This window comes from Accipiter gentilis, chromosome 16 (assembly GCF_929443795.1).
Source record: "Accipiter gentilis chromosome 16, bAccGen1.1, whole genome shotgun sequence".
NCBI classification, from domain to species: Eukaryota; Metazoa; Chordata; class Aves; order Accipitriformes; family Accipitridae; genus Astur; species Astur gentilis.
Genome location: NC_064895.1, coordinates 5,931,796 through 5,951,250, shown reverse-complemented (window position 1 = coordinate 5,951,250; position 19,455 = coordinate 5,931,796). Strand labels below are relative to the sequence as shown.

Genomic DNA, 19,455 nt, shown 5'->3' with positions numbered 1-19,455 from the left:
ATTAGAAGAAACATTCTGACATCAGAAAAAACCCCAAACAAACAAACCCCCAAACCACACCCACAAGTCCACAACAAAAATGCTTTGATATATTTTTAATCTGGATGGTTAAGACAATCCATGCCTTTAAAAAATCTTGCCTTTTAAATTTATTGTACAATGATGCTGTAGTTCATTAATTGGCATCTTGAACTGCAGAAGATAAATAACATACTAGTACAGTAGTATCAGTAAACTAGAAGTTCTTTGCAAAATTAGGCTTAAGACCACTCTCATATATAAAAACATATAAGAACTCCTCCGTGCTTGAATTACACCAGTCAGGTCCCTCCTCATCTCTTTTCAATTTTGAGCTTTGGAAAACAAATGTGTGGCTCAGTTGGGTCAGAGGTCAAAGCAAGGAGAGTTTTAAATACAGGTGAAGGCATACGGTCAAGACAACATAAGTCAGCAAAAAGCTTTCTGCAATTTCTTCCTTTCTTTTTACACAACATTGTCTCCCACATGCTAATTAGCTGTTTGCTCTAATCTCTTCACCTTCTGTATACTTGTCAACCTATTACTCCTATTCTTTTCCACCTCATTTACTCCAATTCCAGAAATAACTAGGTTGATTTTTGCCTCAATCCTCAAACTGCAGAACTACTGTGAGGCTTACCACATATTATGTTCAGACTTTCATATGTTCTCTCACCTGCACTAGACGTTGCAGTTTTTAGGGAAATGTGCCTCTTGTTCTATTTAATAAATTAGAGCAGTTACCACTACTGCCCTACATCTGAAGTGTACTGTATGACAGTTCATTATTAATTTAGGGTATGTATTTTCTGATCTTACTTGCATCTCTTCCTTCTTTGAGAAGGGATTCAAAGAGTTCTGCTTTTAAGGGCTTTTTTTTTGATAGCATTACAAAATTTCCTGGATCTAACATCTTTTTTGCTGAAATACAGGAAACTAGCATGCATTGTAGGGGAAGGAAGGAAAATCAGTATGACACATGGAAAGATAGAGGTATTTAGCCTCAACACTTCATACTACATAGGAGACAAAAAAAAAGTCAATAAAATGACAAAAAGGCCTATCAATGCAGAACTATACAGCTTTAGCTACCTCATTCCTAATCAGTGTTTACTCCACTTGGTATGGAATTGGTTCATATAAATGAACTTATCTGAGCAGCGACTGGACATTCTGATCTCCTGTTATGATTTCTAGACCTACCTGCTTTGATTCTGTTATGCTAATAATTATCACTCCTACAATATGGATTCCTTATCTGCCCAATAAATAAAATTGTTTCTATACTATCCCCCTTGAAATACTGGAAGATCATTCTTCAGGCTAACTGACATTGCAATTTACATTAAAGGAATACAAATATATTATTTTATACCTTAAATCAGTGCACTTTAAGGTTTTACAGACATAGGAAAAGGCAAGTACATGGTAAACTTCAAGGATTAGTACATCAACTTGAGATCTATTTTTACATTACTGTAATCCTAAAAGAGATTATGGAAAAGTTTCAAACAGAAAGAAAATAAATATCTGTATTTCAGTCATTCAACACAGCTACCTGGGTGCCTCTATAATACCCTCGCCACCTGAAATATTTCTGAAAACATCTTTTCATAGTATTCTAATAGATTCAGTGAGATCAAATGCCATGAAATTGAGTGCAAACAAAGACTAGACAGCAGATGAAAATCTAGAGTGTTATTCCTCAGACATTTTCAGAATTAAACCACTGCTAACCTACCAAGTCATCCCCCTTCCCCCCATCATTTTTGCTAGGTAGTTATAGCTCATGCATCATAATGTGTTTTGCACATTCATTTCATCATGCAGAAAAATCACACACCTTCATGTGTTGCTTTACTTTGGAAATGTATCTTGGCAATTAACTTGTAGGCCTTTACTGCAACCAGAAAAGGAACTGTTTAGACAGCCAAGCGTGTGTGCTAAGAAAGCAGAATCATTTCAAGTCCCTCTGCTAATGAAACTGTCATTTGATAAGCTTCCACTACTTCATACTGAGCATATGCAATACTTTAAGCTTAAAATATTGCTACTTCCTTAACTTTCAGTAGCATTAATCTGCAAAAAATGCACACACTAAAATTCTTTTTAACCACAGATGGAATATATTTGGCTTGTCTATAACGAAGAAACAGAACTTGTAACGGAGAACACAGTGGTACACCAGTACCAAGTTTAGCCTCTGGTTGGGGGGTGGGGTGGGGGGGGCAGGGAAGACCACAACAAACCACCACACATTTCATTCTACATTGTCATTTCATAGATCTAGCCATTTCTAGTGATAAGGTCTATAAATACATAGTTGGTTATTTTGGCTGGGTTTTGGTGGGTTTTGTGGGGTTTTTTTCCCCAGTAGCATAGCAATAGGTCCAGGTGGCTCTGCTCAGAACTTGTCCACCCTCTACTTGTGATGGCACGTTTTGGGACTTCCTGGTACTAAACAGATAGTGCACGAAGTCCTCTGAGGGGATTGGCAATGACAATATGGTTACAGGTCTGTAACAAATAATGTACAAGAAGAGGCTGAAGGAATAGATTTGTTGACCCCTTAAAAGCTGACAACTAAAGGGTGAACCTTACTGCTGTCTTCACCTACCTGTTGGAGTGGTATAGAAAAAGCAGGCTTCCCCTTGGAAGCACAGAAAGGATGGGAAGCAACAGGAAAGGTGCAACATGAGAAATTCCAGGTTTGTATTTGAAAAAAAAAGAAAACACCATTATGGTGGTGGTATATTGGAACTGATGCCCAGAGAGGATCTGGTATCTCCATCCTTGGAGACACTGGAAACTTGATAGCCCCCTGAACAGCATGATCTATCTTCAGACCTGGCTCCAATGTCAGCAGGAGATAAAAATCAAATAATCATAGTCTCTCATAACCCAAGTAATTCAATGAATCCATGACCCATAAGGAATGCATGAGCACAGTCCCTATCACAAGCAGCTGCTGTAAGAAAAATGAGAACATTCAATAGTTTGAGGAAATACAGAAGTACAATCAGATCAACCTAAGAAGTTTTATGTTGTTTGCATAAATTTATCAGGGACTGAACTTTTGCTGAGTGTAGTTACAAAATTTTAGCAAGTCCCAGCTGTTCACATAGAACCTGACAGGCCTTCAAGCATGGTTAAAGCTGAACTGATCTTTGCAGGTGTTTTGAAGACATCCTTGACACAAGAATATCTTTGCTCCTCTTACCTCCAATGAGAACTATTACATTCTTGTTTCCAGAGTCACTAGATGATTTTTTTTAAATAAACATTTTGCATTACCCTCATGGTTGAAATGGTCAAATGAAGCTTTCCAGAACAGCTCTATCAAGAGCAGCTATCCAGCATGAAGAGTCTCATATGATCAGACCACTTTAACAAGTATATAGTGATGTCACAATTGCCAAAAAACAATGAGCAGTTGCAAAGGAAAAACAGAAGCATTTTTGCCATTTGCTAGCTTAATCATTCCTACAGCTGCCTGTAGTACAAAGTGATACGTTCGGGTTACTACACGTGACAAAATTTTGTCAAGGTTTAAAAAGATGTTGGGGGGAAATTTAAGAGCCAAAATAATCCTAGAGGGAAGGGAGACCCTGCACCCATAAGGACTAATTCTTTTTTTCAAATCAGGCCAATGAAATCTATGAAAATACATTATTATAATTAGAAGGAGAATCAGATCTGTTAAATATTTTTAGAATTGTGCCCGAAATATACACACACTTTTTTTTTTTTTATGTATCTATGAGCTCTGTTCCTACTTTTGTACAGCTTGTTCCCAGAAACATTCTCAGAGGAAGTAACTAGCATCTATTTGGCTAAGACAAAATATTCTTGCCTGAAATTAGCTATTAGATGTCTCTTCAAAAGCTAATAGCCAAAAGGATTGATGTTATTAATAACAAGGTAAAGTATAAGACTAAGTTTGAATGAATTATCCCAAAAGCAATTTTGGGCAAACCATAGGTAAATGGCAAAATCAGAGCTATTCTTTTTTTCTCCCTCAAAATCTGTATAAGGAAAAAAACCTAACATTTCTTCCATTTTACCATAAAGTGATACAGATCATTGTATCTGGAGACACCACAGGAGACACCCAAGAGCTGTCTGCCATCAGCGTCTTATCTTTTCAGGTTTTACGTACTATTCTTAAAATTGCCATTTGATGTAGAAGAGATCCATAAGCTCATTCCGTATCAAACTCACCATAACACATGAAAACACAAAGTTATTGGCAGGTGCCACCTCAAAGATTGTGCTGATCAACTGCAGATCAGAGAGCGAGGCAAGTCAAAGGTTACCCTTTAGAACTAAAGCTTTAGGCTATCTATTGTAGTTCTTCAGAAATACCTCACTACATCACGGAAGTTGAATACTAAGTACAACACAATAAAAATGTTCAAAAGGTGGCATCTCATATTTGGCTTAACTAGAAGTTATTCTAGAACTATACCATCATTAAAACGTAGACAAACCCCTTCTGTGTTTTAGGCATCCAACATCACCAATAGTCAATGATATGTATACACTATTAGCCATCTGAAGAAAAAGCAATCAAGATTTGACTCTATGGATTCCTATAATTTATTCCTGCTTTTATTAATGCCTGTGTGGTAGGTTGACCTTGGCCAGCTGCCAGACCCCCACCCAGCCACTCTCTCACTGATCCTCTTCAACAGTACGGGGAGAAGGAAATAAGATGGAAATGATCCTGGGTCGAGATAAAGACAGGGAGATTACTTAGTAATTATTGTCATGGGCAAAACAGACTTGGCTTGAGGAAAAATAGTTTCTTTAATTTAATGCCAATTAAAATATGTTTGGATAGTGACAAACAAAGATAAATTAAAAACTTTAAAAAAATTTAAAACCCTCCCCCCACTCCCCTTCTTCCCAGGTTCAATTTCACTCCTTCATTCCCCACTCCTCTGGTTCCCCTGCCCCGAGGGGCACAGCGTGATGGGGAATGGGGGCTGTGGTCAGTGCATAACAGCTCCTCTTTGCACTCCTTCTTCCTCCTCACATTTCTCCCCAGCTCCAGCGTGGGTCCTTCCCACAGGCTGCAGTCCTGCAGGATAAACCTGCTTCTTCCTGGGTTTCTCCACGGGCTGCAGGGGAATCTCTGCTCGGGCGCTTGCAGCACCTCCCCCCCCTCCGGGTCTGCAGAGTCGATTCTCTCACTTTTTTCCTTACCCCTCATTTTGCTCATGTCATGTTTTTGCCCTTCCTTGAGCACGTTTCCCCTGAGGTGCCCCGGCCTGGTCTGCGGGGCTGAGCGGTGCCCTGGGGTGGGTGGGCTGGAACCAGCTGGAACCGGCTGTGTCCGGCTCGGGGCAGCCCTGGCCGCTCCTCACAGAGGCTGCCCTGGCAGGTCCCGCTAACAAAACCTGGGCACCTGCACCAGTACAGCCTTCGCGATGGGAGCAGAGAACACTTCAAAAGCGCGATCTGTTCAAGTGCACCTCAGTTTTACATATTAAAAAGTCAAATTATTAATATGTTATCTTGTTAACTAGTAATTTGAATCCGTTTAAACTACCTGAACACATCTGGACAAAAGAGAAGCTACTGCAGTAATATACAAGAAGCTGCTAACTCCTGTTATTCCACAGAAAACAGCAGCAATGCTATAGTAACAAACATGATTACAGGATACATATCCGTAACATGACCTTTTATGAAGCCACACAAGCTCTGAAGTTCCCTTCTACAAATAAAGGGGAGACTGAGAGGTGCTATTTTAAAGCTCTGCCAGGTGCCAAAGAAAAAAAAAAAATTAACACTCTTGTCTTCCTGGTTTTGAATCTGGAAGACCGAATAGGTGCATCCCTAACCAAAGGCATACAACCATACAATATGCTGCCCTTCCAAACAGTTGTAACAGTTCAGTAGCCAACTGAAATTATCTCAGAGAGCAATGCAGTTAAGAACAAAGCAGTCTTAGTTGTGTATGAGCATGTACAGTACTTCCATCATGTAATTAAAGTCCTTTCCACGCACAGCATTTTTGCACCGAGTTCAGAGTTGGAAGTTAACTTTAAGTAGACAGAAGTACAGCTGATGAAAAAAAGATTTTTCTTTTCCTAGAGACCAATTATTTAAAAATTAAGCTTCTCTCAAACTCTTAAAAAAGCTTAAAAGAAGAGTTGTGTTTAGTTCAAAGTTTCTTTTATGAATAAGTCTTTGTTCAAACCAGACATTGATAATTCAGAACAGTCCAATAAGTATTTATTTCTATAATTAGAAAAGACGCACGTAAAGGCAGCCTCAAGACTCAAATATCTCCATAGGATTAATTTCTAGCCTATGACTAGGTATTTTCCCCCCCTCCCATAAGACCTATTTCAGAGGTGGAATTGCATCTTCCATAGTAAAGAGATACTTTTTAAGGTTAATAAATAGTAAGGTTTATGGTGAAATTTCATACACTAAAATAAAACTATATGATGTCATATAAGTATTCTTATGCAAGTTTTTAGTCCTGCAAATAGTAGCCACCAATAAGATATCATCACAAAGAAACAAATGTGAAGTGATTTTTGCAGTGTTATTTTCCAAATCTTGAAGAATTTTCATCTCCCCTGTCCACTGCCATAAGCTGCTGTTCTGGAGCAAAACTCAACTCTTGCAAATATCAGAGATAATAAAAAAAGCTTTTTTAAAAAAATAAAAAAAAAAAAAAATCACAAAGCAAGCTAGCCACAGCCACTCCTATGGGTCATGCTCTCACAGGCTTATCTGCCTCATTATAACCTGCAGGAACCAGAAAAAGCACACTCTTAAAAATTCTATAGGGATTTTCCCTGTTTTGTTCGTCATTGTAAGATGCCATCCCTGGGGGCCAGCTCCTGTTTGTACTTGTTATCAGCAATGAGAAGAGTTACCCACAGGTTAAGACACCTAATGGTACATTAAGCCAGGAGACCAGTGTATCCATGCCAGCAAACCAGGCTGTTACCTGCCATGTGTGAAACCACATAAGCCTCAATAACTGGCATCCATTCTGTTGCCAAGAGGAAGCAAAGATTTAAAACCCGACTCGGATACCAACTCATACGTAAAGGAACAAGGAGCTACTACAAAATTAGTAGAAGATCTATAATATATAACTGATTTTCTACCACAGAAGATAGGCTAAATATATATGTATAGTCCCACTACCCCCAGCCTCAATTTTTTTCTTTAAGTCACAGAAAAAGGGAAGACATGTAGAACAAATTATTCAAGGTCAAGTTTTTCATTCAGAGGCTCCAATTTGGTGGCTTTTCTCAAGCTTAAGGTAATACTGACTGTTCCTTAAAAAAAAGTACAAGAAACACTGTGACGGGCAGAGCCTCAGCTCAGAGAGCGCACCCAGTCTTCCACACAGGAATTACCCTCTTCTTCCCCACCTCTCCAGCATAAAGAAAACACACAGCAACACCTCCTCATATTGATGACTGTTAGTCAGCTTTTTTTTCCCCCCAAGAAAATGAATTAAAACCCCTTAGCTCTCACATTTCTTACTCCGGCAGTATCAAGTATTCCTTGGTGCTGCTTTCTCCAGGTTCAGACTCCTCCATCTTCAAGTTGTCTCAGGTTATAGGCCCACAGCAACACCCCAACGCTGCTCTTCCAGTGCTCCAATTCCCCACTTCTGTCTCCCCAGGAAAGCCCTCCCATTAGATAGCCACAAAACTTCTTCCACCAGCTGTCTCCCCTACACCCAGGAAACTCTTACAAACCCCTCAGCTGTTCCCTGAGCCCTGATTTGATTAATTAATATCAGGTGCTCCTCCATCCTGGTAACTAGAGGCAGTTAAGCTGTGCATACCTCATTAGAGGGGCACAAGTACTAGCAGTACACAAAAGGCTCATCCCTTACCTGAGTGCTCTTCTGCAATTTAAGATTTATAATCTCAAATTAATGATCAGTTCTGAATAGGCAAGAAACAGATTTTTTTAATCCAAGCCTTTCACATAGCTAAATACATGTACATTTTTTCCATGGTATGGTCATGTGAAAACTTCCTGATGTTTCCTGTGGTTTTAGCTTAACTAGGAATTAATTGCAGGAATTATAAAATTAATACTTTGTGAGTAAGGGAAGGATGGAAGCAATCAAAAGTTCCCTCACTGAAGTCCAGAAGGTGCCTTATAACCAAAACTCACCGAGTCCAGTCACTAAGCAGAAAGAAGCTGCAAGCTTAATGATTTTGACATACTTAGCCTTCAGAAAAAGCAGGTGGTTTCTCTAGCTGGCACCAAACAGCCATGGTAGCAAGGCTTGTATCTGCTGCAGGACGCTCTGATGCTGCAAAGCAGTGCCCTGTGAGCCCAGTTACCAGGCTTCAGTAAGGGAGCAGGAAAACATGAGACGAGTTGGCCAATGTCAACCCAATACGCAGCCGTGAAGGGGACCGAAGGGGAGGCAGGTCTCGGGAAAGCGGTGGGGCTGAGGGCTTCGAGGGGGTTGCAGCTTGTGGTAAAGGCCTGGCAGGTCTGGGCAGCCAGCAGGCTCTGGCAGCGCCAGCACGGTGGGATCGCACGGCTGATCGGAGAAAGGACAACGCCCAGAGCGCTCGTCTGCCGGTGGAGGGGCCTAGTGGGGTTTGTTACTCATGCTGAGAAGAAAAAGGCTTGCCTAACAGGAACTCCCAGCACTTCCCTACAGTCCCAGGCTCCAACGTAGGGCAAACCACGGAAGAAAAAAGCCACTTTATGTCTGAATCACGTGGCGGTCACTAAGACTGGTGGCTGCCGACTAAATGAACTGGTAGGCCACAGCACTGCGCTACAGCTACACCAAAGTGCCTTCTTTTCCTGGCAGACCTTATCATTATCCCATGTATGTTCTTACGATTTCTACCCATTGTACACTAAATGCAGCCACAGAAATGGTTTCTTATGCCTCTGTGCTAAATGAGATTGAAAGAAAACTTCAGCTAATATTTGATAAAACTGGACAAAAATAAAGTGGTATTATAACCTATTACTGCCAGAGGGATTAAAACAGTGTTTTACCTTTAGGAGAAAGACGTTATTTTGGTTACTGTAAAGCTAGTGTCTCTTTATGCTAGAGTGAAAACAACTGAAACTTTACGTAAGATCATACATTCCCAGTTAACAATTATATGAGCAGACTACATTTCTGACTTCTAAGAGCACACAGATATTTAGACCAAAGGCACCTCTCAGCTGTGCTGGTATGAGCCCAGATGGACCTAGTAAAAGTAAAATTACACAGATATAAGTTAAAATGTCATTTGATTAAATTAATTAATAATTATATCTCAAAGAAATCCTATTTTCAGAAAATTGTGGAAACAGGCTTCATAGGCTGAATTATTTCTTCGTGCCTGTTACCTATATCCCTATATTTGTTAGCTTACTAATAACAGCATGAGTTTAATAATAAAAAATATAGTAGTAAGACCATTGTTAGTAATAGATTCCAGGCGAGATTTAACATTTTTTTAGTAAAAAAAAAAATAAAATCAGGAATTGAGTCAGCAAAACTAAGATCTTTCAGTGATTTTACCACCCATACCTTCTCAAAGAGTTTAAGGTAAAATCTTAGAAAACATTTACATTAGTTTAAGCTTCATTATGTGAGTTTTGTCTGTTTACTCTTACACATGGATGTAACATCACATCAATCACTTTTTTGGTAGGTATGTCACATTAATACACAACAGTGGATATAGTGATCTGTTATTTTACATAAGCTAGCTTCAGTTGTGAAGCTAGCTTGCATTTCCTATGTCACAAGGCTTTAGAGAGAGATTTATGTCAAGTTAGGAACAACATTACAGCAATGAACAGTTGATTCAACTTCAGAATAAATGAGGATGAATGTTTTCTGAAACTTTGTTTTATGAATCCGTTATAAATCATCCATAATGCTGTAGGTGATATTCATGCTCCCACTTGTGAGTTGTTTAGAAATGAAAAATGTACAGAACTCTTCATATGGAAAAAAAAAAAAAAAAAAAAAAAAAAGAAAACAAACCAGAACACCCCAAACCTCAAATCCCTGTCATAGGAACACAAATGGTATTTTATGCCTCTACTAAATGGAATTTAGAGAGGAAAAAGTCTGTGAAGAAGACTCTTTTTCTCTTCACAGGCCAGCCACTAATAACTGAAAAATCACCTACATTTCCACCTCCCTAGGTTTTACAGGCTCACCTTTTATTACAGTATCAGAGCACCTCCACAAAAACCAGTGAAACGAAGCCAGTGTAAATGGAAATGGAATGATAACAAGCGGCTTAGAAGCCCTGCAACACACAAAAATTGCCTGAAGGGGGAAATAAATCAGTTTCTGAAGCTTTCTTTTAACGTTTTTACAAATTGGATTACAGTAGTATTGCCAGCTGAAAAAAAAACCCTACTTTAGCCTTTTTGGCGGCACCACTTTAAGCAGAGGCCTCAAGGTAAAAGAAAATAGGCTAGCAAGTATTTGAATAGATCAGATTTTAGTACAAACAGCATGTTTGGCCTTTGCAGTAATAGGGAGGTATCTAAAAAAATATGTTACTGTCCAAACATGAGTGTATTTAACAAACAGTTTATATAGTACTCACTGATACTACTGTAAGGAAGACTAAAGATTTGTGCCTAGAACTTTATTCTGGGAATGTTTGAAGCTTCAGATGTGGCCTATAGTATGCAGTAAAATTTTGAATACTTACGTGGCTTTGTGGATATCCATTATCTGTTTTGGACAGGCTAGACTTTCTGGCTTTTTTTTTATTGCTCAATTCAAAATACATACTAACATACTAATGCTTGAAGTCATTCCCATTAGTGACCTGGAATCTGACTGATCTTCATATTTTTTATTGAGATATATACTCTTTTGTATTAATGAAATAAAATAGGTCAGGTAATTAATTACTTACATGTTTCTAAAGAGTAAAATATTCTATTTTAATACGTCCTAGTCATTATTTTTCAACTGCTTTTGCCAAAATGGCATTTTTTTCCACATATTGCTGATCAGAATTTTTTTTTAAAAAGAAAAAATGATACAAAGTTAAAAACAACCTAAGTTTAAAAAAAACCCCACACCTTTTTTATACATCTTTCATTTCATAAGCCAAACTTTAAAGCTGGCTTTTATATGTTTTTGCAAGATATGAGCTTGATTTTTTTTACCTAAATTTAAGTTCTCGGTAAATCAATCAGATCCAAAATATTAGAAGTTAGATGCCTTAATTTTTCCATATCTTTGTTTCTCATTTGCAAAATAAGAATAAAATTACAAACTAAAAAGATTCTTTTGAATTCAGAGGGATGGAACACCTCTCCTGTGAGGAAAGGCTGAAAGAATTGGGGTTGTTTAGCCTGGAGAAGAGAAGGCTCCAGGGAGACCTTATTGTGGCTTTTCAACACTTAAAGGTGGCTTCTAAGAAAGATGGGAACAAACTTTTTAGTAGGGCCTGTTGTGATAGGACAAGGGGTAATGGTTTTAAACTAAAAGAGGGTAGATTCAGACTGGATATACGGAACTCATTTTTTACAATGAAGGTGGTGAGACACTGAACAGGTTGCCCAGAGGAGCTGTGGATGCCCCATCACTGGAAGTGTTCAAGGCCAGGCTGGACGGGGCTCTGAGCAACCTGATCTAGTTGAAGATGTCCCGGCTCATTGCAGGGGGATTGGACTAGAGGACCTTTAAAGGTCCCTTCCAAACCAAACCATTCTGTGATTCTATAATTCTATGATACTATGAATTCAAGTACTTTGCAAATTGTCGACAGATCCAGAGTTAGGGGAATAGAATGGGTATATTCAAGTACTTCAAATGAAAAGAAAGTTAAAATAATGTGCTATTGTTTCATTTTAAGCAATTCATTTTGGCAAATGAAATGTAGGGGATCTCCAGATTTTTTGGAATTTGACTGGAAGCATTTGTTAGAGCTCTAAGACAAAAAATTATGTACTTAAAGAAGAACAACTGATGTAGTAGTTCTGAAACAAAAAGCTTCTGGAGCAATTGAGTGAAACCTTTCCTTCACCTTTTGTGTCTTTCCAAACTATGTACATTTTCAGCTTAAAGAATCTTCTCAATGTGTTATTATATGTTATACATATTATAAATATGGCCCTAGGAGCCTTTTCACTTGATAAAATAATGTATCCTGTTTCAGAACTGAGGAGAGGATTTTCCTTCACTGTGACCTCATTATGACTTTGCTTTTTTTTTTTTTTTTCCTTAAGTTAATTGTTCTGACAACTCTATTTTAAAGGGGTTAGTCTTTGACAGTTTTAGACTATCTGCACAAAGCTCACTATATTATCTTTCTGCTCCTATGTTTTACTCCCAAGAGCTATGACATTCTTTTTTTCTATGCAAACCTTTGAAGTCTGTCTGTTATTTCCACCCATCATACTTGAAGTTAGTACGGTATGTATCATTTAGTACTTGAATACCTCCTGCCAAAATTGCTGCCTGGCTTGTTTGTCCTTTATAAGAAAGAAATCTAGTGGGTATTTCAGTAGGTCAAAAAGTTCATTTTATCTAAATTTAACTTTTAAAAAAGTCTTTTGCAGGTAACTAGTTTTGATAGTTTCAAATGGCACTAAAAAAGAAGTGGCTACTGCTACTAATATGAAATAAAGGCCAATTCTAGAAATGTTTGAGAATTATGTGAGTGCTTTGGGCTAACTCTACACTTACTGTATTAAGTATCATATGCTCATATTTTCCATCATTATATCACTTGTACATATTTTACAATATTGAAAACTATATGGAAGATAAGTTGTCTGTGTAGTTCAGTGCTTCAATTTAAATATTATTGCTATGTAGAGCAGGAATACGCTGTAAAAGGAAAGGGGGAGGCACAGCACAGACAAGAATATCTGACATAGGCAATCAAGATACAGAGATGTGGATTTTCACAAATGGATCCATTTACAGTGCAGATAGGTGAGACTGAAGGACAAAATAGTGGTGCATTTTCTTTCTTATCCTGTAATAAGGACTATATACCATGGCAAAGATCCAGAATCCTTAAGAAGGCTGCACACTTAGTATGAACCTATGAAAATTGGCGCTGTTTGTTAGTGTATGTTGAAGCCCTTAATTTTGTATCTTTGCTGATATTGTTACCCGTGCTAACAATATTTAACTACCACATTTTTAATACCTTTATTTTGCCACACTAGCATTCACGATTGTATTTCTTCCGTATAGCAATTAATGAATCTCAGAGTACTTTGACTTTTATAACCAGAATATTTTTCTTAACTTTTAGAGCAAAAATCATTATGCTGAAATGTCAGCTTATCATTATTTTCAGAATATCCTTGCCTCATACATATCCTGTTGCAGTATATGGTGTAGTTTACTGTACTGAATTCCCATTGTGATCTACCTCAAGTTGCTAGTATGCATACAGTTTTTAATGATTACCCTCAAAGTGCTCTCTTTATGATGCCACCTTATCAATGTGCCCTCTGATCAGTAGATCTTCAACAAATTCAGAAGTAATGAAGCAGAACAATCTCCTGTTAAATAGTGAACAAAGTTTGGTAGCTTCAGCCTGAAATATCACATCCCAAAAGTAAGTTTAGAAATATGTCTTAATTGAGAGATATTTCATCTTTCTTTCTGAGCATTTTCTGTGCTTATATTTTAAGTCACCTCAGTAGAGGTTTGCCTTAGGATGCATAATTTGATGCTTGAGCTCCTCCTATCAGAACATTCTATCTTGTTCTCCTGTCCTTTAATCCTTACATATATAATATATCATTTCAGGGCTTATGATCATCATTGAGATTATCTACAGTAATATCATTTTTAGTTTGGAACAAACTGTTTCTTATGGATGACTTGCCCTAACAACTGTGTTTAGGTGAGTCATATTTTGCTAGTTTAAAATGTTCTCATTCAAAGTGCTTCTTCCAGAGAAAGGATGTATGCAAAGCCTTTTTTGCTCATACTTTTAATTTCAGCAGTCTTTCTCTTAAAATTGTATGGTAATATGTATACATTAGCTCCAAGCAATGGGTGTTGCCTAGTTACCTGAAGCAAGGTACATATTAGGCAAATTCTGCCATTAAATGTGTAAGATCTCTGCAGGAAGGTGGCAATGCTCTGCATTATCTGTTAGGCTATTGCATCTCGCTTACTCCTGCAGATAGTCTTGCGAGAGATGCCTGAAGCAGCCCTGGTTACCCATGTGTGTCCAGATGATGCTGCATCTTGAATATCTGAACACAGGTAATAGTTTTGTTTATCTTTAACACAATATTTGATATCACCAGCACACTCAGGTGGTCTGCAGGGTTCTGACATCCATTTCTACAGGCAGCCTACAGGCTGCCCATAAGTACCTACAAGAAGAGAAGGAGGGGGCAGACATAACATTGTTTATATGAAGGAAGTCAATACTGCAGGAACTGGTATTGCAGGAGAACTTTTTAGTTTTATGTTTTGCATCCTAACCTTTCAGAACGTGACTCTTGCTGTCAATTTTTCTCATTAATTTGAATAGAAGTTTTAGTTAAACTCATTGTTTAGAATTTCTTTGTATTTGGCTATCTTTTTATTGTCACTGGCTCATATTTATGTAGAACAGTTAGTAAAGCTTAGCTTTTTCTCATGAAGGTGCTGACTTCTTGACATTGTTGTTATTTTAATATGGAATAAGATGCTTTGGCGAACTAGCTTCCCAAGTCTCTGATGGACTTTGTGGCCAGAGAAAGGTTTTAAGACCAAACCATTGTGAAAGATTCCACATGCCTGTGGAACACTCATGCCATGGGCTACCGTAGTACTGAGCTATTCCCCTGACAAGGTGTTAATATGGGGATTACCTACCTCTCCAAATAAGGGATGGTACTGAAAAAAGTAAGAGAAGTATGAAATAGCTAAAGAAGCAATAACTACTATTCAGATGGATGACAGAACAAATACAAAAGGCAAGAGAACCACTGAGACCAAAATAATACTGGGCTTTAGGGGAGCCATTTATGCAACTGAGAAAGGAAAGCAGAAGATGTGAGTGAAGACTGACTGTTCAAAAGAGATAAGAAAGAAGCCGTGGGAAGGAATTTCATGTTTTATGGGAAAAGAAGGTAGCATTACTTATTTAGCCTTAGTTAACACCAAGAGAATTTGGCTGACCTGACAAAGACTGTCCCATGAATTCTCAAGAAAGAGGTTATAGGGGACATTAGTACAGACTGTGGAATACTGAACTGAATGAAAACAATCCATTTTCAATGGAAAAATTTTGTATTTCTATTTTATGTTCCAGATTCTATTAAGCTGCATTTAGCAAATGGTGTAAATCGTTGTCCAGCATTCAGCTCCTACACTGAATCAATATCTAAAAAGCCTATTTCTTTCCAATGACTATGAAAGAAGCCTAGACAAATTAACCTCCACAACTACAGTTTGCCTTTTTGAAATACCCTTCACAAAAAAAAGCTGCCTGGACTGAGGGATGAGATGGTAGTGACAAAGGTAACTGAGAAAACTGTGTAAGATTAATGGCAATTCTCTCTGCTGGTGAATTAGAATAAAAAGGTGAAGCTAGCCAAGAAGATGGAACACAGACCAACTATGAATGCTGCCTTTCTTGCCATTGCTGTTAACAAAACCATCATGGTTTACAGAAGTAAGGTTTGCTCAGAGGCCAATTATCAATGTGAATGCAGAGTCCCTATTTCAAACAAATTAACAAAAATGAGCCCTGACATTCCAGATGCAAATTCATAAGGAAAGAGAAAGCAAAAGAGGAAAAGAGGAGATACTTAGTGAATTATTGCCCTAAAAATGGGAGACAAGAAGAAAAATAACAACTGGAAGAATCAAAAGGAATGCAAAGGAAAAGGAGAGCTATTTGTTCTCTCTCATCATACTTTTTTAAGCTCCGTTCTCTTCTATTTTCTTTAGATTTATGGTTCTTTATGCTTTTTTATACATCTTCTAAAAAAAAAATCCCAATTCTTTGGTGTAGTTTTTGTTTTTTCTTACCAACCACTTCATAATTCCCATAATTACCTATTACAATGCAAAGATCTGATTTCCTTTCCCTCTCTGTTCTTTTTCTTTCCAGTTAGCTATCACTGGGGGGTATGGGGGGCATGTTATTACACTTCTTTACTAGCAGACTCTAGTGCTTGCAATCTGTCATTATTCACCCTCTTTTCCTTACAAACCTGTATTTGATCATGGTATGAAAGAGGTATAAGGACTAAATAACCTAATGATGTTTCAGCCTTATCTGCTACAGATCTGTAGCTGCAGTTTTATTGTTACCTGCTGGCCAAACACTACCTTTTATTGATTTGTTGATGGAACAGTGTTATTCAATACTGCAGAATGACAGTGCTTTCATCTTTTAATTTCCATATGTTTGACAGTATTAAAATCTTTTATGTTACCTGTGTCATTTGATCTGGGATATATAATTTAATGATGAAACTCCACCTATCAAAATAAGCCACTTTTCCTTCCATATCAGTATCTATTTTGTGAGTGGTTTTGTTACCATATTAAAAGCAAGAACAACTGGTGTGAGAATACAGGTTCTCATGGAACATTTATTCTATACAGGATATCTAAAGCAATTTTATTTTATTCTTTATGCCTACATTTCATTTTTGGCTGCTCCTTATTGACTCTTTGGTAAGAGATAGAGAGACCATGATTCCTTTTGGGATATGTGTACTTGGGAAATTTTTTTTTCTGTTCTATGAAAATGCTCTTTTTTTTTTTTTTTTTTTTTTTTTAAAGTTATTTTTTACTTCTTGACAATAACAAGAATTTGTGGGACGTAATCTTTTTCCTGTGATCAGGGGTTTTGAGACTACAAGGAATAATTAGTAAGAATTGGACAGATTTAACTCTCCTACATCTCAGGAGGTAATTCCTGAAAAATTACCTATTCCGATACAGGTGGTAGCAGCTGCAACAACAGTGTCTTTTTTATTTTGAGAAAAAAAATAATCCTGAAGTTATGAGCTATTTCCTTTTCTACATTTTACTGAATTAAGTACAAGCTTATAAAATGTTGATAAAATAGTACTTTTCCATTGAAAAAGACCTCTCAGTGGAAGACTCCAGAATAATTCTAACCATATCCTTCATCCAGGAGACAAATTCAGTTATGACTGAACAGAATAATACATATAATTTTGCAAATGACAGCATCTAAAATCTTAGATTTACATTAACTGTGTGATGATTGAGAGGTAAAGAATTTAAAGATCCACAGAAGATAATACACTGACAAAATTCAAAAGTCAGTGGATCTAAATTCCCTAATGATTTGACTACATGACAAGGAAGTGTCAGACAGGAGGGAAACTACTAGCAGTGTGTTCAAGTCCATGTTTTGGACTAGCCTTATCAGAAATTTTTATTAATGGCTGAACAAAATAGCAGGAGCATGATAGTGAAACAAAATTAGTCAAAAATGTTGACAAGAAGGAGGTGTAGAATAGCTTATAAAATCCAGATATCATGATTGAAATGATGAGATAGCACTGAGGGCTGGATTTAAAAAAAAAAAAAAAAAAATAGAAAAAGATTGTAAAGTAAAAGACAGACATCTTTTCAGATAGGATGATTCATTCTTCATTCATTGATTCAGAAGGAAGCTGGCCTGACCTCTTGCCTAATTTTACACAGATAAAATTAGTTGAAAGGAATAATACTTCCAGAGACTAATAAAAAGGAATTTACAAAAAAAGCCCTGTCATGGTTTAAGCCCAGCCAGCAACAAAGCACCATGAAGCTGCTGGCTCACTCCTCCCCCCCAGGGGGATGAAGAGGAGAAAATATAGAGAAAAGCTTGTGGGTTGAGACAAGGACAGGGAGGGATCACTCACCACTTATGGTCACGGGCAAAAGACAGGCTCAACTTGGGGAAGAAACAAAATCAATTTGATTTGTTACCAATCAATTAAAAACAAGGATAATGAGAAGTAAAACCAACCTTAGAACACCTTCCCCCACCCCTCCCTCCTTCCCAGCTCAACCCCACTCCAGTTCCTCTCTCCCTCCTCCCCCCAGCGGCGCAGAGGGACGGGGAATGGGGGTTGGGGTCAGTTCCTCACCCCTTGTCTCTGCCGCTCCTTCCTCCTCAGGGGGAGGACTCCGCACTCGGCCCCTGCTCCACCGGGGGGTCCCTCCCACGGGAGACAGTCCTCCATGAACTTCTCCACCGTGGGTCCTTTCTGCGGGCTGCAGTCCTCCAGGCACAGCCTGCTCCAGCGCGGGCTCTCCCAGGGAGCGGCGGCCATCTTGGGGGGCATCCATCCCCCTGCTCTGGCGTGGGCTCCTCTCTCCCCGGGCTGCAGGTGGGCATCTGTTCCCCCGCTCCCCTCCATGGGCTGGGGGGGGACAGCCTGCCGTCTGGTCTCCCCACGGGCTGCAGGGGCATCCCCTCCTCCCCCGCTCCTCCTCCCCTCCTTCCTCACTCCCCTCGGGATCTGCACAGGGGTTCCTCTCCCATTCCGATCCCCTCACTCCCTGCAGGTTTGTTCCCCTTCTGAACTCGGTTCTTCCAGAGGCGCTACCATGGTTGCTGACAGGCTTGGCCTTGGCTTCTCACAGGAGCCGGCCCTGCAGCCCCTCCCCCGCTACCAAAACCCAGCAACACAAACCCAAAACAAGCCCCAAAACAAAACAACTATGAATGTTGACAAACTCAAACAGTGACTCCAGCTAAAAGGCCATTAAGATGCTTGGGGGCAGATGGACATGACCTGTGTGAGGAAGAGGAGGAGGAAACTGGAGAAAAGGTGGCAAAAGGATAACCTAAAGCAGTGTTTTATGACCTGGGAGGAAGAGGTTAATACAGAAGATGGAAACATACTCTTCTATGAGGTGCCCAGTGAAAGGATGAGACAGAACAGTCTGGAGTTGCACCAAGGAAAATTTCCCACTGAATATAATAAATAAATTATGAGAAAACATTGGACTTTTCAGTTCCCTGTTACTATTCAAAACAGAATTTGCTCTCAGGAAAATAATGTGGCTTACTACACAGTACTACACAGGACTACACAATGCTACTCAATTCAAACTTAATCCTTGAGTTGTATAGTTTGCTGCTACTGCCACAAGCTGCCAGAAATAGCTTCTTCTGCTTGAATTACAGGGATCTTTTTTAGGGCCATTGCCTCAATTCCTCCTTCCTGAACACCTCTGATCATCCTAGGTTTTTTATGAGATGTACCAACCCCTCTATTTTAGGCTAATGATATTGGTATTGTGGAGTATTTGCATAGTAAACACATGTTTTTTGAGTAAACACTATGCTTGTAACGTTGATATTTAGCAGAAGAAAATAGCAGCTGAAAATGCCATGCTGAATATCATATCAGTCTGACAAGTTTGGTCAAACTATTAATTTAAGCCACTACAACAGCCTGAAAAAGAAACCTCTTCGGCAGCTGCCTTGTCAAGAGAAG

At 38.6% G+C, this 19,455-nt stretch overlaps 1 protein-coding gene across 1 annotated transcript in view; it reads right to left on the bottom strand.

Annotated features, from left to right (window-relative positions):
* The window catches only part of CSMD1 (CUB and Sushi multiple domains 1), a 1,244,565-nt gene that overhangs the window by 895,377 nt on the left and 329,733 nt on the right, over positions 1 to 19,455 (bottom strand). The gene's annotated exons all lie outside the window — the stretch shown is intronic.